Source organism: Schistocerca nitens, chromosome 2 (genome assembly GCF_023898315.1).
Source record: "Schistocerca nitens isolate TAMUIC-IGC-003100 chromosome 2, iqSchNite1.1, whole genome shotgun sequence".
In the NCBI taxonomy this organism is placed as follows: Eukaryota; Metazoa; Arthropoda; class Insecta; order Orthoptera; family Acrididae; genus Schistocerca; species Schistocerca nitens.
In genome coordinates, this window is record NC_064615.1 from 425,959,053 (window position 1) to 425,982,637 (window position 23,585).

Here is a 23,585-nt window from a genome sequence, read left to right on the forward strand (position 1 = left end):
TTTGTGGAAATTTTATCTTGACAAATCCTTGAGGTTAAATTGTGCAACTTGTGCCTATGATCTATGGAAATGCCGGGGTGGATTGCACTTTCTCGTTAGACCTATCACTGTTTCTTTTACTAAAGGCATTAAGGGATATTTGTTGAAAGTTTTTTAATAAAAAAATAGTCGTAAATTTAATCTTACCTGTGGACCCATATTTGTGGAGAGTTGTTATTTAAATTTCATTTTCTTCCCAGCTTGCCCTTTGCTAATGTATTAAAAGTGTTTGTTGCTTGCCTTAAAGAAGTGAAGCTGATTTTGAAAGATTGATGTTAGTGTAACTGTTCACTCCAATAAGGCCACCCTGTTTAAAGAAAAATTTTGGTGCTACCATTTGTTTCCCCCTTATTCCCATCCCACGGCTCACAGTGGTCTTACTTTTTGCTCTTTCGCCACGCTGATTTGTAGCATGGGAACATAAGAAGACGACAGAAGACCGTTGGTCAATTCGCGGAATAGGCAGTTAAATCATGTGACCGTTTCTTCCTCCTACCGCCCTTTCCAAATCTGTATCTCAACTAGAAAGGTCGTCTTAAGAATGGCACAAAAACGGGACACATTGTGTAAAACGGCACACAGTGGCCAGCTGGCTGCAAAGCGCCCGTCCTGCCTACCTGAACCCAGCACGTCTGTCTGTCTCCTACGACAGTGGGGGTTTGGATGACTTTCCTGAAATGTTATGTCTAGTCTGTGGCTGACGCAGCTCACCGAAATGAAATGAAATATCGTGTGGCTAGGGCCTCCCGTCGGGTAGACCGTTCGCCTGGTGCAGGTCTTTCGAGTTGACGCCACTTCGGCGACCTGCGCGTCGATGGGGATGAAATGATGATGATTAGTACAACACAACACCCTGTCCCTGAGCGGATAAAATCTCTGACCCAACGGGGAATCGAAACCGGGCCCTTAGGATTGACATTCTGTCACGCTAACCACTCAGCTACCGGGGGCGGACAGATCACCGAAACATCCTTAGACCATACCCAGTACATATGCAAAGAATGTCTATGAGCCGTGGCGGCTCATTTCACCTTCCAACTGTCGATAGCTTCTAGCTGGTGTCTCACCAGATGGCACGTGTTAGCCCCTTGGGCGGTTATGGCTTCAGTGGCTAGGCTTCAAGAGCGGCCACTAGAGAGGCATCTGGGAGGCCTTCGAACAGCGCAGTGCAGGCATTCACTTGTAGTCTTTGAGCAGCGTGGAGTTGGGGCCAGCGGCAGTTCTTGGAGAAACGGACATTTAGTGCGGATCGGACTGGGTAGAAGGCAAAAAGTTTGGTTCGTCTATGCCGTGCGTATCTTATTGTTCAGCTCTCTACACCTATTTCCCACACTACAAGTTGTTTGAGCAGATGTTGGTGTTTGTACTCAGTCAGTCACCATGCACGCCTTTGTTGTTTGACTCCATGTGACTCTAGCACAAATTTATGGCACTGTCTGCTCCGTGTGTTTTTCGAAATGACTTGCGTTGATTTGGGAGAATTGATTTGGGAGAGGGGACCAAACAACGTCGTCATCGGTCCCGTCGAATTAGGGAAGGATGTGGGAGGAAGTCGGCAGTGCCCTTTCAAAGAAACCAGCCCGGCATTTGCCTGAAGCGATTTAGGGAAGTCACGGAAAACCTAAACCAGGATGGCCGGACGCGGGTTCGAGCCGTCGTCCTCCCGAATGCGAGTCCAGTGTGCTAACCACTGCGCCACCTCGCTCGGTGACTTGTGTTAATCTGCTGTCCAGCGTTCTTTCTAAAATTTTGCCATGGTTAAGGTTTTCATGGCGATTTGTGTTACTATGTTATGTGTCCAGCTATCAAGCATAATTATATTAGGGGCATATGAATATTTTATTTTATTTTAAACTTTACGTTTGTGTTTATATAGTTTTGTGTAAGAGAACTTCAATATTTGTTTTCACTATGTTTTAGAAGCTGGTGTGTTCTCTCGTGTTACTACTATACAGCTCTTTAAATTTTGCGTGTTATTACCTCCAGCTAATGATAAGACTTTAGCCAGTTGTTATTTATATTTCTCCCGGGAAGATTTTACAGCTCGCATTAAGTAGTGCTCTTTTACACCCGACATTTTTAGCGAAGCTTACTTCCTAAGGCATATGGCCTTATGGGAAAGGTTCTATAATTGCAATCGTGTTCAAACGAGAACTTTCGGTTATAGTGTAGTTCAGTGAGAAACGTAGGTTCGGTGTTTATTAGCAGCGCCAACAGAGTTGCCAAAAGTGCGTTCTGTGTCGGCGGCTTCTTGTTGTGTGTGTTTGCAGCCGTGTGGATGGCCCAAGAGCATTTTCTAGTTGGATTTGCTATTTGTTTGCAGTCGCGTGTCGTGACTCTGTGCTCACGTTGAGTACCTTATGTTACCTGACTTGCACTGTAAGTGAAATTTTGCTGTCGGTCAAGAGACCTTTATCTGAATAATTGGCTTTTCCCTTTAATGTTATCGTTGCGTTTAATATATATTGTACCCTTGCTCTCAATCTTATTTTGGATTATTTGGTGTAAACCCTTTCGATAAGCCGTAGAGGTGAACTGTTATGTGTTATTGACTAGTTAATATTTGTATTTCGAGGGTTTGTCTAATGTCTTGGTTTTGAGCTAGCTTACAGAAATTTACTTAGGCTTGGTTGTAATTACCTGCTGGTTTATTTAATTTTCTTAATTTACATTTTTAAAGGCCATTATGTTATAGATCTTGCATCTCGTTTAAGGCCGTTAAAAGGGTAACTGTGTAATTCACCATTTCAATGCTTTTCAAGAGTGCAAATTTACCCTCTCAAATTAACTTTGAATTTCCCTACCTGTTTTTCTTAAAGGGAAACTGTTGTTACCTTGAAAAATAAATGTTTGTTGTCTTTAGGATAAGGGCCTGCTCTTTCCATATCATTTCCCTGTTCGTGGTAATCCGCGATCACAATGGTAGTAGAGCGTGTTTTCTTTCCTGCTAGCTAATCATGGGGAATATTCAGTGTATGTGAGCGACGTTGTGGCTGTTTTTTTCACTCTTGAAAAGTATAAGTTTTAATTTGAACACCAAGGATTTGACTTAGACAAACAGGCCTGGAGTTGTGTTTTGGCCCACCCAACAAAGACTGGCAGTATTGCGAGCTGGGCGATCCGTGTATCTGCTTTCGTTTGGAGGTTCGCCGTATAAGGGGCTCAGATAACCGGGTGGCCCACGGACTCAGCCGCAAGTTTGAGGAGGGCGCCCACTGATCAGGGGAGTGTTGTTCAATCACCAGGTTTTCCGTTTTTAATGTGTTAACTGAGATACCTCAATTATTTCCTGCTCTCAGGAATGAGCAGGAACAAGATCCTTATTTATGGCCTAGCAGGAGGCCATTGTTAGCGTGTGAGGAACTTCCCAGCTATTCCTTGAGAAAAGGTGTACTTTGTCGTGAAGTTGGGAAATCTGTTGAACTCGTGCAATCTGTATTTTGTTAATTTCACAGTTTCTTATTGGGTGGCTATTTGGGCCTCTATAAAATGCTTGCTGGGGCCTGCGTGTGTCTTACATGGCTGTCCTTTATAAGGATTTTCGCCAATTAGTTCAGGAGGGTGAATCTTGCAAAATGGTGAAGGTCAAACCCAATTCACTTAAAGGCTTATTGCAATCCGAACGCGAGCGAAACCCCATGGACAAAGTATTCATTGATTATGTGGGTCCCTTGCCTCTAACAAGAGCTCGGAACCGTTATACGTCCAAAAAAAGTGTCGAATACTTTGAGAGGTGGAAGTAATCGAAACAAGATAAATAAGTTCAATAAACTTGAGTTCGGAAATGCGTACTTTCTGAGGTAAGTCCAATACAACTGGGTCTGGAAATGCATACCTTCTGTGGTAAACATGGGTTTATAGGAGATCTTCAACGTGGCGTTCTTTTATACAATGCACCCTCCTGCCCTCCGGTGTAAGGAAAGTACACCCAGTTGTTATTGTACTCGCTGGCACACACTGGAGACGCGACCTTGTAGTATCCACACATTTTTGGTTGGCATGGTGTCGGCTAATTCGTTCCGGTGTTCCCATAACCGAAAGTCTAAGGGACTGAGCAGGCCAAGTTGTGGGGCCCCGCCAACCAACCTAGCTGTCTTGTAATGTCTGCGCCAGAATTTCGCGCACATTATGACGAAACTGCGCACGTGCGTCATCATTCATGAACCACGTTTTTGTTCGTTCTGCAGTGGCAAGCTTCCGGCCAGGTAGGCAATACATTAATGAGAAAGTCCAGATAATGGGCCCCAATTGACCTTTGTGGTAGCACGAATGGTCCTATTCGACTATTGCAAAGTTTGCCTGCCCGTAGGTTGTTTGGGAATCGGTCTTAATGCCTTCATCACTGAATTGCTTGGGGATTTACATCTCCCCACACATGCTGGTTATGGAAATTCACAACACCGTCTCTTGTGAACGCTGCCTCATCAATAAATAGTGTTGTATATTAACAGTGAATCTGCGGCACACTTCTGGTACAGCCATTGACAGAACCGTCGTGTGCCATAATGACCCTGTAGTCTTGGAACCTGAACGAGCTGTAGACTGTAAGGGTACAGCAATTGTTCGTGAATTACCTCCAGATAAGACAGTAAGAAATGCCATCTACAGCTGATAATCGTCGCACATTCGCCAAAAAGGTTTCTTCCACCGAATGTAGCACAAGCTCCTCCATGTCAAGTGTGCGGACTTTGTGGCACCTTCACTGTCAGTCTTCCAGGGTGCATGGGTACCTGCGTCTCTCAGATGCAGGAAAAGTCTGCCGAACAGCTTATCAGCGAGTCTTCTGCGATGTGGAATTTTCCGCGCACGGGCTGCGTCCATTCGTGTGATGTAAATCTACTACTCAATATGTACGTACAAACAGCGCATTAAATATAAACACATCAGTGAATCTCCGTTTGGAAGAAGGTAAAACACCGTGATACCTACCCACGGTTCACAGTACTGTACAACAAGGCATAAAAACACAACGGAAACTAACGTAGAGTAGACCACGACTCGAACCACACAACAGAAAACCACTTAATGGTATAGTACGTGAGTAAGACACCAAAATCGCCGGTAGACGTGACAGAGAGCCAATGCAACGTCTGTGCTAACATCTGCAACCAAGCGTCGCTCAGTCCTTCCTATAAGCAAGTGTTAATCTCTGAAAATACGCGTTTCCACAATCATGTTTATTGGACTTATTTTTCTTGTCTCGATGAGTACTACCACCTGTCAGTGTTCGACGTTTTTTTTATCACCCTGTATAACAGTTGTTGGTCATGCATTTTCTCGTTTTGTGTGACTTTTGGTAAGTTGAGGGGTTACCGCCTCGCTAAGTATTCGCCATTAAATGTTTTTCTGGTTCGGTCCGCGAAAGGTGATTGTCAGTGACAATGTCCCCGCCTTCGTGTCACGAGAATTTAAGCAGTTTTGTTTTGGTAATGCCATTAAGAGCATTGCGACCATCCCCTACTACACTCAACCATCCTTTCCTGAAAGGCTCAATATAATCTTAAGGTAGCGTTAATTATTTATCTTGCTAAGAATCATGCCAAATGGGACACTTCCATCCCTTGAATTAATGCTGTATGCTATTCGGCAGCAGGCCACTGTGTCCGAGCGGTTCTAGCGCCTCAGTCAGGAATCGCGCTGCTGCTACGGTCGCAGGTTCGAATCCTGCCTCGGTCATGGTTGTGTGTGATGTCCTTAGGTTAGTTAGGTTTAAGTAGTTCTAAGTCTAGGAGACTGATAACCTCAGATGTTAAGTACCATAGTGCTTCGAGTCGTTTGAACCATTTATCTGTCGCCTGAGCGGATTAAGCATTGTGTGATTAAAGAAAACTGGGAGAGAGCTGGGGAAACCATCGACGCAGCCCATCACCGTCAAGGGAGGCGATGTAATCAGGGAAGGAAACCCTTTAGAGGCCCAACTGGGGATAAAGTTTTTGTTGAGAATTTTAGCATAGGTGGAAATCAGGGGGATGGTATTAACAGGAAGGTTGCTCCTAGGTTTGTGGGATCACGTGTAATTGTTGAGGTATTTGGTCTCATTAATCTGAGAGTGAGCAACCTTGTGACTCGGAAAACGTGCAAGGTATATGGGAGCCAAGTAAGAAACTAGCTCAGTTATTCGTTTCTTTCCTATTCTAATGAAGAAAGGAGGCAGGGTTTTTGGCCTGAGTGGGGGAGGTTGAGCCGTGGCGGCTCGCTTCACCTTCCCACTAATGACAGCTTCTAGCTGGCATCTCACCAGGTGGCGCTTAATACTCCCTTGTGCGCTTATCGCCCCGGTTAGGCTACTAGAGCGGCGTCGAGGAGACTGTGAACAACGCAGTACAGGCGTTTACAGATAGTCTGAGCTCATTCTGGAGAAGGTGCCAGCGGCAGTGCTTGGAGCAACGGACACTCGGTGCAGATCGGCAACACGTCTTTCCCGGATCGTCGTCACTATCCTTCACCAAAACTGGGTAGAAGGCAAAAGGTTTGGTTCGCTTACGCTGTTCATATCTGATTGTTCAGCTCCCTGCACCGATTTCCCGCTCCACAAGCTGTTTGAGTAGCTGTTACTGTTTATACACATTGAGTCCAAATTTATTTGGCTCTATATGATTCTACGAAATATTTATTGCCCTGTCTACTCAGCGCGATTTTTGAAGTGACTTGTGTTAATCTGCTGGTCAAAGTTTTTTCTAAATATTTGCCATGGTTAATGCTATTATGGTGATTTGTGCTACTACTTAATGCGCCCAGCTTTCATACATAATTATATCAGGGGCCTATGTATTATATCATTTTTAAAAGTTTTCTGTTTATTTTTAAACTGTTTAATGTCAGAGAACAACCTGTTTCTCAACTGTAATATTTGTTTTCACTATGTTTTATAAGCTGGTGTGCTCTCTGGTGTTATTATTATCCAGATCGTTAAATTTTGAGGGCTACAACCTCCTTCTAATGATAAGACCTTAGCGAGTTGTTATTTATATTTCTTCCTCGAAAAACTTACAGCCCCTTTCAGTAGTTCTCTTTTATACCACACATTTCTAGCAAATCTTATTTACTAGGGCGTATGACCTTATTGGAAAGGTTCTATAAACGCAGTCGTCGATAAACAATAGCTTTCAGTTGTAGTGTAATTGAGACATTCATGTTCGGTGTCAGCAACTAAGTTGCTGGGAGAGCTTCCGTGTCAGCGGCTTCTTGCCGTGTGGGCCTGGCTTGCTTGCGGCCGTGTATAACGGCTCTTGAGCATTTTCCAGAGAGGTTTGATATCTGTATACAGTCGCATGTTCTGACTCATTGTACTTAAGTTGAGTACTTTATTCTGTCTTCATTGGACGGTAAATGAAATTCTGTAGTCTGTCAAGAGACCTTTAACAGGTTAATTGTCTTCGTACAGTTAATTTTCCCTTTAATGTTGTTACCAAGTTTAATTCATATGGTAACCTTGTTTTAAGTTTTATGTCGAATTACGTTGTGTAAATCCTTTGGGTAAGCCGTAAGGGTGAATGTTATGTCTTGTTAACTAGCTAATATTTACCTTTAGCATTTATTTCTAATGTCTTGGTTTTGAACTCGCTTGCATCACCGGTATTAACACTCTCTAGACCACCAGTTTTTTTGAAAACTACAGACTGTAATAATGCGATACAAAACCAACCATTACTGTTCTGGTGCAGTTCGATATCAACAAGACTAAAATTCAGAATACAACCAACAAATACAGAGGATCCAGCAAGAACAGTACGTGAGCCATAACGTTTAGCTTTAATTAATGTTATCCACGGACTTGCAGACTGTAGACACTGATCGTCGTCTTCTCACCCTGTGCGGAGGCATGTTGGCGCCGTTTATGCAGTTCGTTGTGCAGCAGCCCTATCCGGACTGACGGGCAGGCAATGTCGGTTGCTCTTTGTTGCATCCTTGGGACCCTGGTTCTCGACGTACATTCAGGGAACTCGGCTGACGCTAGCGATCACATGCCGCAGCGACGCAAAATTTTGTAAGTCCGAATCCTTATCCCGGCGGCGTGTTGTAGTCGTTCTAGCAGCGGGCTGTGGCCGACGCAACCTTGCAATAAATAAATAAAGACTACAATATGAATGGTCAGTATATATGGCCAAAGGACATTGACTGCCTGCACAGGCAACCGCATTAAAAGGAGCCAACATGCCTCGCTGCAGGATGAAAGGCGACGAGCAGTGTCTGCAGTCTTAAAGTCAAACCAAAACCAAAGCCAAACCATATGGCTCACGAGCTGTACTTGCTCAATCGTCTGTATTTGTTGGTGGCATTCTGAATTTTAGTCTTATTAATGTCTAACTGGACCAGCATGGTAATGGTCGGTTTTCTATCGCATTAATACGCTCTGTAGATATTGTCAGATACATTCATAGGTACAAACCGCATCTTCAGTGAAGTCATACTGCAAATAATTCAATTGTGGAAGCAGTAAACAATTTTGGTCTGAGGGATACCATGGTTTCGCATGGCTCCATAGAAGGAGTTTTCAGTAGAGTTTTATTTCTGTGGACAGTAAATCAATGGTAATTTACGAGGCGTTGTCCCAATTTCTTAATAATCAACCCAAGAAAATGAGGTCTTGTATTTCTATTTCTTGCTGGTGTGTGTTAGCAGACCCGGAACACACAAATCCTTGCCTCATAGTACCGCAACACACTACACGAGCTCCTAGGCCTGGCCATGAACGCTTGAGAGATGCCGACTGGCACCATTTTATCCTATTCCATTCTGAGTCAGGCAGATGCGTATGGATTTGCACGTGGTCAGCACACCGCTCTATTGGCCGTTTTGTGCAATTTCCAGGCCGTGGAGCCGCTTTTTCTCATTCAAGTAACTCCCCGATTGGCATCATGAGGTTGAGTGCCCCGCGTACCACACATCACACCACGGAAAAATCATTGGAAGTCCTGGGAATCGAATCAGTGTTCTACGCATTACAGCCATCTACGCTAACCACCCAACTACGGAGGTTGACTAACTCACTGTTCGACGATCCGAAACAAAAGGATGTGGACCAGTGATGAGGTAGTGTGTAGTGCCGTAATCTACTTCCTGCATTTGTATGGAAACGACGCTAGAACAATCTCTGCTATTAGATTTTCCCTGGAAGTATACGGCAGCAATGCACCATAACATGACTCAGTTATTAGGTGCCAAGGATGTCTCCAGTATGAATGATGAAAAACTAAATTGCAGACCACTTCTTTGTGAAGAATCGTCAATCACAAGAGAAGGGGAAGTCCCGGTGCTCAAAAACCCGTGAATCACATCGAGGTGACTGTTATTATTTTTCAGTTGCTGGTGGAGTGTAATCAAAGAAAGGGCGTTCTGGTACAGTCCTGTGTCACTACTCGCCCAATATTTCGTCAACGTTTTTGTTGGAAAATATGACTGTGGAAATGCCTGCTGCTGGTAAGGCTATGTGGATGAACTTCATTGGCTCCAGCGTCCCCCGCTGAAACTCTGTAATTTTAAATCTAAAGGAGTTCATAAAATAATATCTTTCTATGTGGCTCTTTCTACCAACGGCCTTGTCAAAAAGGACGGAGGAGATGACAGAGCTTCCGAGCACCCTCTTGCTCCTGTGATGGGAGATTTCCCCTAAAGGCGGAAGAATCGGCAATGATCAGCGGCATGAGGATGCAGAAGGCAGTGGAAACCGCTATGTTAAAGATACATAACGTGTACCCACAGAAAATGTGGCCTGTAAATGAAAAAGTGTCGTGACGATCTCTCCACTGGCGAGGGATTCCGGAATTTTATGCCATTCCGATATCCGGGAGAAGATCGCCAATGGGGAGGTAACCATGAGAAAAAGATTGAATAACTAACGAACGGATAACGTTCGACCAGTCATGGAGTGGAATAAAAGAAGCTGTTGTTGTTGTTGTTGTGGTCTTCAGTCCTAAGACTGGTTTGATGCAGCTCTCCATGCTACTCTATCCTCTGCAAGCTTCTTCATCTCCCAGTACCTACTGAAGCCTACATCTTTCTGAATCTGCTTAGTGTATTCATCTCTTGGTCACCCTCTACGATTTTTACCCTCCACACTGCCCTCCAGTACTAAATTGGTGATTCCTTGATGCCTCAAAACATGTCCTACCAACCGATCCCTTCTTCTGGTCAAGTTGTGCCGCAAACTACTCTTCTCCCCAATGCTATTCAATACCTCCTCATTAGTTTTGTGATCTACCCATCTAATCTTCAGCATTCTTCTGTAGCACCACATTTCGAAAGCATCTATTCTCTTCTTGTCTATATATCGTCCATTTTTCAGTTCCATAAATGGCTACACTCCATACAAATACTTTCAGAAACGACTTCCTGACACTTAAGTCTATACTCGATGTTAACAAATTTCTCTTCTTCAGAAACGCTTTCCTTGCCATTGCCAGTCTACATTTTATATCTTCTCTACTTCGACCATCATCAGTTATTTTGCTCCCCAAATAGCTAAACTCCTTTACTGCTTTAAGTGTCTCATTTCCTAATCTAATTCCCTCAGCATCACCCAACTTAATTCGACTACATTCCATTATCCACGGTTTGCTTTTGTTGATGTTCATCTTTTACCCCCTTTCAAGACACTGTCCATTCCGTTCAACTGCTCTTCCCAGTCCTTTGCTATCTCTGACAGAATTACAATGTCATCGGCGAACCACAAAGTTGCTATTTCTTCTCCATGGATTTTAATATCTACTCCGAACTTTTCTTTTGTTTCCTTTATTGCTTGCTGAATATACAGATTGAATAGCAGCATGGAGAGGCTACAACCCTGTCTCACTCCCTTCCCAACCACTGCTTCCCTTTCATACCCCTCGACTCTTATAACTGCCATCTGGTTTCTGTACAAATTGTAAATAGCCTTTCGCTCCCTGTATTTTACCCCTGCCGCCTTCATAATTTGAAAGAGAGTATTCAAGTTCAAGATTGTCAAAAGCTTTCTCTAAGTCTACAAATGCTAGAAACGTAGGTTTGCCTTTCCTTAATCTTTCTTCTAAGATAAGTCGTAGGGTCAATATTGCCTCACGTGTTCCAACATTTGTATGGAATCCAAACTGATCTTCCCCGAGGTCGGCTTCTACTAGTTTTTCCATTCGTCTGTAAAGAATTCGCGTTAGTATTTTCCAGCTGTGACTTATTAAACTGGTAGTTCGGTAATTTTCACATATGTCAACACCTGCTTTGTTTGGGATTGGATTTATTACATTCTTCTTGAAGTCTGAGGGAATTTCGCCTCTCTCATTCATCTTGCTCACCAGATGGTAGAGTTTTGTGAGGACTGGCTCTCCCAAGGCTGTCAGTAGTTCTAATGGAATGTTGTCTACTCTCGGGGCCTTGTTTCGACTTAGGTCTTTCAGTGCTCTGTCAAATTCTTCACGCAGTATCATATCTCCCATTTCATCTACCTCTTTCATTTTCATAACATTGTCCTCAAGAACATCGCCCCTGTATAGACCCTCTATAAACTCCTTCCACCTTTCGCTTTCCCTTCTTTGCTTAGAACTGGGTTTCCATCTAAGCTCTTGATATTAAGGCAAGTGGTTCTCTTTTCTCCAAAGGTCTCTTTAATTTTCCTGTAGGCAGTATCTATCTTACCCCTCGTGAGGTAAGTGTCTACATCCTTACATTTGTCCTCTAGCCATCCCTGCTTAGCCATTTTGCACTTCCTGTCGATCTCATTTTTGAGACATTTGTATACCTTTTTGCCTGCTCCACTTACTGCACTTCTGTATTTTCTCCTTTCATAAGTTAAATTCAGTATCTCTTTTGTTACCCTAGGATTTCTACTAGCCCTCGTGTTTTTACCTACTTGATCCTCTGCTGCCTTCACTATTTCATTCCTCAAAGCTACCCATTCTTCTTCTACTGTATTTCAATGCCCCATTCCTGTCAGTTGTTCCCTTATGCGCTCCCTGAAACTCTATACAACCTCTGGTTTTTTCAGCTTATCCAGGTCCCATCTCCTTAAATTCCCACCTATTTGCAGTTTCTTCAGCTTTAATCTACAGTTCATAACCAATAGATTGTGGTCAGAGTCCACATCTGCCCCTGGAAATGTCGTACAATTTAAATCCAGGTTCCTAAATCTCTCAATTACCATTATATAATCCATCTGAAACCTTCTAGTATCTCCAGGGTTCTTCCATGTATACAACCTTCCTTCATGATTCTTAAACCGAGTTTTAGCTATGATTAAGTTATGCTCTGCGCAAAATTCTACCAGGTGGCCTCCTCTTGCATTTCTTATCCCCAATCCATATTCACCTACTTCATTTCCTTCACTTCCTTTTCCTACTGTCGAATTCCAGTCACCCATGACTATTAAATTTTCGTCTCCCTTCACTACCTGAATAATTTCTTTTATCTCATCATACATTTCATCAATTTCTTTGTCATCTGCAGAGCTAGTTGGCATATAAACTTGTACTACTGTAGTAGACGTGGGCTTCGTGTCTATCTTGGCCACAATAATGCATTCACTATGCTGTTTGTAGTAGCTTACCCGCACTCCTATTTTTTTATTCATTATTAAACCTACTCCTGCATTACCCCTATTTTATTTTGTATTTATAACCCTGTATTCACCTGACCAGAAGTCTTGTTCCTCCTGCCACCGAACTTCACTAATTCCCACCATATCTAACTTTAACCTATCCACTTCCCTTTTTAAATTTTCTAACCTACCTGCCCGATTAAGGGATCTGACATTCCACGCTCCGATCCATAGAACGCCAGTTTTCTTTCACCTGATAACGACGTCCCCCTGAGTAGTCCCCGCCCGGAGATCCGAATGGGGGACTATTTTACCTCTGGAGTATTTTACTCAAGAGGACGTCATCATCATTTAATCATACAGTAAAGCTGTATGCCCTCGGGAAAAATTACGGCTGTAGTTTCCCCTTGCTTTCAGCCGTTCGCAGTACCAGCACAGCATGATCGTTTTGGTTAGTGTTACAAGGCCAGGTCAGTCAATCATCCAGACTGTTGCCCCTGCAACTACTGAAAAGGCTGCTCCCCCTCTTAAGGAACCACACGTTTGTCTGGCCTCTCAACAGATACCCCTCCGTTGTGGTTGCACCTACGGTACGGCTATCTGTATCGTTGAGGCACGCAAGCCTCCCCACCAACGGCAAGGTCCAGAAATATGAATAGGGAAATGCAAAGGCTCAATCTAGGTACAGTAAAGATCAGTGAATTGAAATGGAAAGGAGACAAGGATTTATGGTCAGATGAGTATAGGGTAATATCAACAGCTGAACAAAATGGTATAACGGAGTTCGATTCGTTATGAACAGGAAGATAGGTCAGAAAGTGAGCTACTGTGAACAGTTCAGTGATAGGGTTCTTCTTATCAGAAGAGACGGCAAACCAACACCGTCATCGATAGTTCAGGTATAATTGCTAATGTCGCACGCTGAAGTTGAAGAAATAGAGAAAGTATTTGAGGATATTGAAAGTGTAATATGACACGTAAAAGGAGATAAAAATCTAACAGCCCTGAGGGACTGGAATGCAACTGTAGGAGAAGGAGTAGAAGAAAAGGTTACCGGAGAATATGAGCTTGGGACAAGGAATGAGAGACGAGAAAGAGTAATTGAGTTCTGTAAGACGCTTTAGCTGGAAATAGCGAATACTCTGTTCAAGAATCACAAGAGAAAGAGATATACTTGGAAAAGGCCTGGTGATGGGAAGATTTCAATTAGATTACATCATGGTAGGGCTGAGATTCCGAAATGAGATACTGGTTTTTAAGACGTACTTAGAAGCAGCTGTAGATTCAGATCACAATTTAGTAGTAACGAAGAGTAGGCTGAACTTTAACGAACTAGTCCTGAAAATTCAATGGGAAAAGAAGTGTTATACAGATGTACTAATAAATGACGAGGTATTCTTGACCTTCGGTATGGCTATAGATACAGCAGTTAGGAATAGAGCTGAAGAGGAACAGACATCTCTGAAAAGAGCAACCACGAAAGTTGGGAAAGGAAGTACAAAAATCTTGAAGGAAAATCAGGAATACATAAACAGAAGTCATTTAGAAATGAAATAAACAGGAAGTGCAGGAAAGCTAAGACGAAATGGCTGCATGAAAAAAATGAAGACAACGAAAAAGAGATCACTGTCGGAAGGACTGACTCAGCATATAGAAATGTCAAAACAAACTTCGGTGCAATTAAAAGCAAGGGGTAAATTAAGAGTGTAACAGGTTGTCCACTGTCAAATCCCGAGGAGAGTGCGGATGGGGGCAAGAATACACTGAAGGCCCCCTATGAGAGATGAGGTTTGTCTAATGTGATAAAAGAAGAAATATGAGAAAAATTTAGAAGAGATAGGGGATTCAATATTAGAATCAGAATTTAGGAGAGCATTGGAGAATTTTAAATCAAGTAAGGCAGAAAGAATAGATAACATTTCGACAGAATTTGTAAAGTCATTGGGTGAATTGGCAACAAACCGACTATTAACATTGGAGTGTGGAATGTATGAGTCTGGCGACATACCATCTGACTTTCGGCAAAGTATCATACACACAATTCCCAAGACTGCAAGAGCTGACAAGAACGAGAATTATAGCACAATCAGCTTAACTACTCATGCATCCACGTTCCGGAAAATAATAATATGCAGAATAATGGAAAAGAAAATTCAGGATGTTCTAGATGACGATCAGTTTGGCTTTAGAAAAGGTAAAGGCACGAGAGGGATAATACTGACGTTGCGGTTGATAATGTAAGCAAGACTAAAAAAAATTCACGACACGTACATAGGATTTGTCGACCTGGAAAAAACGTTCGACAACATAAAATGATGAAAGATGCTAGAAATTATGAGAAACACAGGGATGAGCTATTGGGAGAGATGCGTAATGTATAATATATACAGGAGCAAAGAGGGAATAATAAGAGCAGATTACCAAGAACCAAGTGCTTGGATTAAAAAGGTTGTAAGACAGGAATATAGTCTTCCGCAACTATTGTTCAGCCTCTACATGGAAGAAGCAATGGTGGCAATAAGGAGAACGTTCAGGAGCTAAAATTCAAAGTGACAAAATTTCAGTGATACGATTCGCTGATTCATTATTATCCCGAGTGAAAGTGAAGAAGAATTACATGGTCTGCTAAATGGCATGAACAGGCTAACAAGTACGGAATGTGGATTGAGAGTAAATCGAAAAACGAGGAAAGTAATGAGAAGCATCAGATATGAAAACAACGAGAGACTACATCTTTTTGGAATATATATATATATATATATATATATATATATATATATATATATACTCCTGGAAATGGAAAAAAGAACACATTGACACCGGTGTGTCAGACCCACCATACTTGCTCCGGATACTGCGAGAGGGCTGTACAAGCAATGATCACACGCACGGCACAACGGACACACCAGGAACCGCGGTGTTGGCCGTCGAATGGCGCTAGCTGCGCAGCATTTGTGCACCGCCGCCGTCAGTGTCAGCCAGTTTGCCGTGGCATACGGAGCTCCATCGCAGTCTTTAACACTGGTAGCATGCCGCGACAGCGTGGACGTGAACCGTATGTGCAGTTGACAGACTTTGAGCGAGGGAGGCCGGGTGGACGTACCGCCGAATTGCTCAACACGTGGGGCGTGAAGTCTCCACAGTACATCGATGTTGTCGCCAGTGGTCGGCGGAAGGTGCACGTGCCCGTCGACCTGGGACCGGACCGCAGCGACGCACGGATGCACGCCAAGACCATAGGATCCTACGCAGTGCCGTAGGGGACCGCACCGCCACTTCCCAGCAAATTAGGGACACTGTTGCTCCTGGGGTATCGGCGAGGACCATTCGCAACCGTCTCCATGAAGCTGGGCTACGGTCCCGCACACCGTTAGGCCGTCTTCCGCTCACGCCCCAACATCGTGCAGCCCGCCTCCAGTGGTGTCGCGACAGGCGTGAATGGAGGGACGAATGGAGACGTGTCGTCTTCAGCGATGAGAGTCGCTTCTGCCTTGGTGCCAATGATGGTCGTATGCGTGTTTGGCGCCGTGCAGGTGAGCGCCACAATCAGGACTGCATACGACCGAGGCACACAGGGCCAACACCCGGCATCATGGTGTGGGGAGCGATCTCCTACACTGGCCGTACACCACTGGTGATCGTCGAGGGGACACTGAATAGTGCACGGTACATCCAAACCGTCATCGAACCCATCGTTCTACCATTCCTAGACCGGCAAGGGAACTTGATGTTCCAACAGGACAATGCACGTCCGCATGTATCCCGTGCCACCCAACGTGCTCTAGAAGGTGTAAGTCAACTACCCTGGCCAGCAAGATCTCCGGATCTGTCCCCCATTGAGCATGTTTGGGACTGGATGAAGCGTTGTCTCACGCGGTCTGCACGTCCAGCACGAACGCTGGTCCAACTGAGGCGCCAGGTGGAAATGGCATGGCAAGCCGTTCCACAGGACTACATCCAGCATCTCTACGATCGTCTCCATGGGAGAATAACAGCCTGCATTGCTGCGAAAGGTGGATATACACTGTACTAGTGCCGACATTGTGCATATCTGACCCCAGGAATGTGTCAATAAAGTTTCCCCTTCCTGGGACAATGAATTCACGGTGTTCTTATTTCAATATCCAGGAGTATATATATATATATATATATATATATATATATATATATATATATATATATATATATGTGTGTGTGTGTGTGTGTGTGTGTGTCCAAAAGAGATGTAGCAAATTGTCTGAGATTAAAATAAATGGGAAACAGCAAGATACACGAGCACAGTACCGAGAGTGACATTATGTGACACGACAGGTCTTACTAATTGTAGCGACCGTCTCCTGTGTGGAAAGAGTTACTATTTGTGACCACATGAATACTTTACAGCAGCGACTTTAAATAGTCTCACGCTCTCACTAAATATGACAATGTTAAAGACATTATTGTGTATCTCCTCGTTCAGACTCTGATTTCCTGCTTGGCGCCAGACGTATATGAACGTTTGTGATGTATACCGGGCAAGGCGACTAGTGTGACGTCACAAGCTCGCTATGTTGCTGTAAAGTAAGGAATTCATCATCAGAAATAATTTCATGATATACAAGCGCGTTGTGTATTTCTAGAACTAGCGTATCTGTGCGTCAGTAGTTGCATATCATTAACTCATCACTTGCATAAATAACGATAAATAAATAAATGTTGTGTGAGTAGGGCCTCCCGTCGGGTAGACCGTTCGCCTGGTGCAAGCCTTCCGGTTTGACGCCACGTCGGTGACTTGCTCGTCGATGAGGATGAGATGATGATGATAAGGACAAAACAACACCCAGTCTCTGAGCGGAGAAAATCTCCGACCCAGCCGGGAATTGAACCCGGATCCTTAGGATTGACATTCTCGCTCACTGTCTACTCAGCTACCGGGGGCGGACCGTCGATAACGATATATTTATGTGGTATTCGGTACACGACAGCAGGGGATGTGCTTGGTGAAAATAAAGCAGTCACAATTAGTAATGAAGGCCAAGTACTACTCAAAGAACAGATTCTTGACAAGCCTCTGACAGCATAGGTGCAATATCAATTGAATGGACCACTAAAGAGATTGTATCACTTGGATACACAATCGGATGTCACATAGCTTGTAAAAGAGCCGCAGTTTTTAATTAGTCTGGGCAATAACTTTGTGAATTTTTTGGGGAATAGATGTCTATTTTAAATGCTACAGTTCAGCCAAAACTGACTGAGTGTTTCCAGTACCTCATGCAATTCCCGTCAATAACTTTACAGAAAGAGCATTGGAAGATGTTCTGCAAGAGCTAAAAGTGAAGACATAGTCAACAAGCAAGAAACCTGTATAATTTCAAAGCAGTGCCTGTTTCGTAGGAGTACAGGCTCTATCTTTTGTCAACGAATGAAAGTGTTGTTCCTGAGAGGTCCACTTAGCTTTTGAAACAGTTCAGCCGTTGACTATCTTCTCAGTAAAGATTAATACAATAATTGTGGACATATCACAATATTAAAATGAAAAGTAAAACTTCTTTAGTTCCATATCCTTCGAATATTTTCACGCTGGTTACTTGCTGAAAAGAGGTTACTAATATTTTCTGCAATGTTTGTGGGTTGAGATGGACTGACATTTTCTTCAATGTCGGTTCATTTTTCGGCATTGGTGCGATTCCTATTACAAACAAGCTATTAAGGGCATTCCTATCTACAGGGAGAGTGACAGTTTGGGAAGCTAGATGTCTATTTGAATGTCTACTGTTAATAATCGCAAAAATGTTAGGAACAGAAAATTTCTGTCGAGCCATGTTTAATGCGAGGAGGTGAATGAAATGCGAGTGAGGATGTTTATCATGTTACTGGGGGGCGTGAGCCATTCTCAGAATAAAGGGGATATTTTTCTCTTATGTGAACAGATCATTCAGTTGCCCTACCATGGTTTCGTAATTTAAGAATATATTGATAGGCAATTAACGCCATGATAATGACAGTAACAATCGAGCTAATTACCATAATTTATAGACAAGATGGTGACTGAATTGGGGACTCAGGTTAACGTTTACCCATGTGTTAATTAGTGGTCAAATGCTTGTACCATAAAGTGAAAACTGTCATTTGAATATTGGTACTTTATGGCCGAAAGGAACGATGTCTCCCTCCTTGTTGCAGTGTATTAATCCTCCTTCCCCCTCCCACCAGCACACATACCACCACCCCCACACTGCCCCTGCTGGCCACACCCACACTACTGATCCCATAGCCCATTAGTGTGCCCCCAGCATCTTGATACTGATATACTTAATCTGCATCTTACTAAAGGAACGGCATCATCAGTAAATTCAGGCAATGTAGGAGATTTCCAGTATAGTATGCCACCCAGCAACAGTGGCCTAGTTTTTGTTAACGTTCACACCCAACGCTATTTACTGCTATATACAACACTGTTTACGGTCTTACGACTAAATTTCAGCGATTTTTTAAGAAGATACATTACTAACAGCTATGTTTTGATTACCGTACATTTTTCAAGAAGTTACATGTAAATGTGGGTTTCACTGTTATTTTCCCCACTTATTAGAACATACATGTAAATATGGGTAACATGTGATATAGGCACAGGAGCCTCAAGTCCCTTAGGAGCCTACTCCTACCACGTAAATAGGGGTTACGTGACTAATTTTACCGACATTTTTAAGACGACACATACTGTAAATAGGCTGTTTAGGTTTTTTAATTCGTAACGCCACGTAACGCTCTGTATGAAAATCACTGACTGTGCTGTGTGCAGTCTGTGGCTGGTTCGCATTGTTGGAAAATTTGCTACTGTATTGTTGGGCGGTTGGCTGTTAACAGCGCGTAGCGTTGCGCAGTTGGAGGTGAGCCGCCAGCAGTGGTGGATGTGGGGAGAGAGATGGCGGAGTTTTGAGAGCGGATGATCGGGACGTGTGTCCATCAAAGACAGTAAATTTGCAAGACTGGATGTCATGAAATGATATATGTATTATGACTTTTGAACACTATTAAGGTAAATACATTGTTTGTTCTTTATCAAAATCTTTCATTTGCTAACTATACCTATCAGTAGTTAGTCCCTTCAGTAGTTAGAATCTTTTATTTAGTTGGCAATAGTGGCGCTCGCTGTATTGCAGTAGTGCGAGTAACGAAGATTTTTGTGAGGTAAGTGATTCATGAAAGGTATAGGTTATTGTTAGTCAGAGCCATTCTTTTGTAGGGATTTTAGAAAGTCAGATTGCGTTGCGCTAGAAATATTGTGTGTCAGTTTAGTGTTGATCAGAATAAGTACAGAGCGAAATAACTGAGTACGTTCAGTCCTGCTCAGCTGTTTGAAAATCAAATAACATAATGGGTTTACCAGCACAGTAATTCAATAATTTTTCTAAGGGGACGTTTTAATACATACATGGCTTTTCGCTGCTATTTTATCGATGAGGGAGACAAAGAGATGAATACACTAAGCAGATTCAGAAGGATGTAGGTTGCAGTAGGTACTGGGAGATGAAGAAGCTTGCACCGGATAGAGTAGCATGGAGAGCTGCATCAAACCAGTCTCAGGACTGATGAACACAACAACAACAACAAATTGTTGTGGTGCACCACTTTAATGACATAGACACTAAGATGTGAATAGATGTTTCCCTTATCTGCATTGTTGTCTTTAATGTACTATTGTTTCTGCTTGAGCTATGTCATATTTAGGTATAAGTTATTGCATTTGCTGCTGCAATTTGCCAGGCATAGTGCTACTGAATGTCACTTTGTATTACTCTGTTAAGCCAGTTTTACTACTGATTTATTTTTCTTGTTTGCTGCACATTGCCGTATATTAGTTGTAATATTGCAATTGCTTTGCTAGTTTAGTTATACTACTGCTTGTTTTGCCAATTTGCATTTTTTTTGTCATTCCTGTTTGTGTTAATTGTTTTGTGCTGTTGCATTGCCTTGTCCTTTAGTAGATTTAAGTTAGCTTAAGTGGGGGTAGACTATATAAGAAACTAATTATGAAGAATAGTGAAAGAATGCATTGAGAAGTTATATGCAAAATATTTGGGCAAAAGTGAGTATTGTACAATGAGAATAATTTACTTAGAAAGAGGATATGAGAAAAAGTAGGGTTTAGGGGCAACTGGTAGAGATAGGCCTTTTTGGGAATAATGATGAATGAAGGGAGATCTCCAAGAAGTAAAGAAAGTTTTGTTTGCAAAATACTACAGTAAAACAAACCCTGTCCTTTCCTTTTGTGTTATTCCACTAGGTGTTTGTGTACCGTTGCATATTTGTGGTTTTCCTTTCTTTATATGCTTATCTGATAATAGATAAGTTGTAGAATTTTTCTAATACTATGTTATTTACTTTATAAAGATGTTTAGACATTATTAATTCGGTTCTGTTTCCATGCTCATATGTGAAAACTATTCTTATGATTCTATTAATCTACTTATGTCATAATTCCTGTACCACTTTTGTATATGTTATTTTAATTCTTTTGTATTGTTATGTTCTTTTATGATGTACTTTGTACCTTTGTTATTGTATTCTAATGTTATAAAATTGTAATTGACACAAGTTCATCAAATTAAGTGACCTGTAAGCATTCATTTCACTGCACACATTTCTGTTGGTCATAGTATATGCACAATATGTGGAAAAAAGAGGACTGTTAGTGCCCACACGTGTGTTGATAATTCAGCAAAGGACTGGTTAACAGCATTGCTGGTTCTAAGGACAATTCGAAAAACTTTGTGAGTGCACAACTGGTGGTTTATGGACTTGCAATATTCTCTGCAAGAGTCTTCAATGGTGATTGTGCACCTGCACAGTCGCAACAGATGGCTGCTGGCCATCTCTAAAAGGACTGCAGTGGGTCTGCACCTCTGGTGGCCCACCAATACCATAATCTCTACCAGGACTACAGTGGGTCTACTCTGTGATGACCTACCTACAAATATTCTTCAAAACTTCGACTGACTCTGCTGTGGGTTTGCTCTGTTGTGGATCTTTACCTGTCTGCATGTCATGAGTCAGCACTGTCTTTCTTTTGGAAGGACAACACTACTTCTTCAAGACTGCATGGAAATCGACTACTTCCGTGTGAATTTTCTTTTACTCCTCAGACTTAGAGAAAAACACTGCAATTTTACTGTGATGAAATATCAGGACTGTCTTTATGGACTGTGACAAATTCTTTGCTTTTGACCAACAGTGTATCAATAAGTGTGTGCATTTGATATCTTTGTTATCTTAATTATGAAAAATTTTTTCAAAACCGCATTAGCCACTGCCCAAAACAATTTGTAAAATTTTTTGTGGGTAGCATGGGTGCTATGTCAGTAGGCTGTTTAGGTTTTTTATTGGTAACGCCACGTAGCACTCTGTATGAAAATCACTGACTGTGCTGTGTGCAGTCTGTGGCTGGTTTCCATTATTGGAATTTGCTATTGTAGTGTTGGGCAGTTGGCTGTGAACAGCACGTAGCGTTGCACGGTTGGAGGTGAGTGGCCAGCAGTGGTGGATGTGGGGAGAGAGATGTCAGAATTTTGAGAGCGTATGTTCTGGACGTGTGTCCATCAGAGACAGTAAATTTGTAAGACCGGATGTCATGAACTGATATATATATATATATATATATATATATATATATATATATATATATATATATCAGTTCATGACATCCGGTCCTACACACACACACACACACACACACACACATATATATATATATATATATATATATATATATATATATATATATATAATGACATTTGAACACTAAGGTAAATACATTGTTGGCTCTTTATCAAAATCTCTCATTTGCTAACTATGCCTATCAGTAGTTAGTCCCATCAGTAGTAGTAGTAGTTGTTGTTGTTGTGGTCTTCAGTCCTGAGACTGGTTTGATGCAACTCCCCATGCTACTCAATCCTGTGCAAGCTTCTTCATCTCCCAGTACTTACTGCAACCTACGTCCTTCTGAATCTGATTAGTGTACTCCTCTCTTGGTCTCCCTCTATGATTTTTACCCTCCACACTGCCCTCCAATGCTAAATTTGTGATCCCTAGATGCCTCAGATCATGTCCTACCAATCGATCCCTTCTTCTAGTCAAGTTGTGCCACAAACTTCTCTTCTCCCCAATTCTATTCAATACCTCCTCATTAGTTACGTGATCTACCCACCTTATCTTCAGCATTCTTCGGTAGCACCACATTTCGAAATCTTCTATTCTCTTCTTGTGCAAACTATTTATCGTCCATGTTTCACTTCCATACGTGGCTACACTCCATACAAATACTTCCAGAAACGACTTCCTGACACTTAAATCTATACTCGATGTTAACAAATGTCTCTTCTTCAGGAAAGTTTTCTTGCCATTGCAATTCTACATTTTATATCCTATCTACTTCGACCATCATCAGTTATTTTACTCCCCAAATAGCTAAACTCCTTTACTACTTTAAGTGTCTCATTTCCTCATCTAATTCCTTCAGCATCACCGGACTTAATTCGACTACATTCCATTACCCACGGTTTGCTTTTGTTGATGTTCATTTTATATCCTCCTTTCAAGACACTGTCCATTCCATTCAACTGCTCTTTCAAGTCCTTCAAGTCCTTTGCTGTCTCTGACAGAATTACAATGTCATTGGCGAACCTCAAAGTTTTTATTCTTCTCCATGGATTTTAATACCTACTCCGAATTTTTCTTTTGTTTCCTTTACTGCTTGCTCAATATACAGATTGAATAACATTGGGGAGAGGCTACAACACTGTCTCACTCCTTTCCCAATCACTGCTTCCCTTTCATGTCCCTCGACTCTTATAACTGCCATCTGGATTCTGTACAAATTGTAAAAAGCCTTTAGCTACCTGTATTTTATCCCTTCCACCTTTAGCAATTGAAAGAGAGTATTCCAGTCAACATTGTCAAAAGCTTTCTCTAAGTCTACAAATGGTAGAAACATAGGTTTGCCTTTCCTTAATCTTTCTTCTACGATAAGTCGTAAGGTCAGTATTGCCTCACGTGTTCC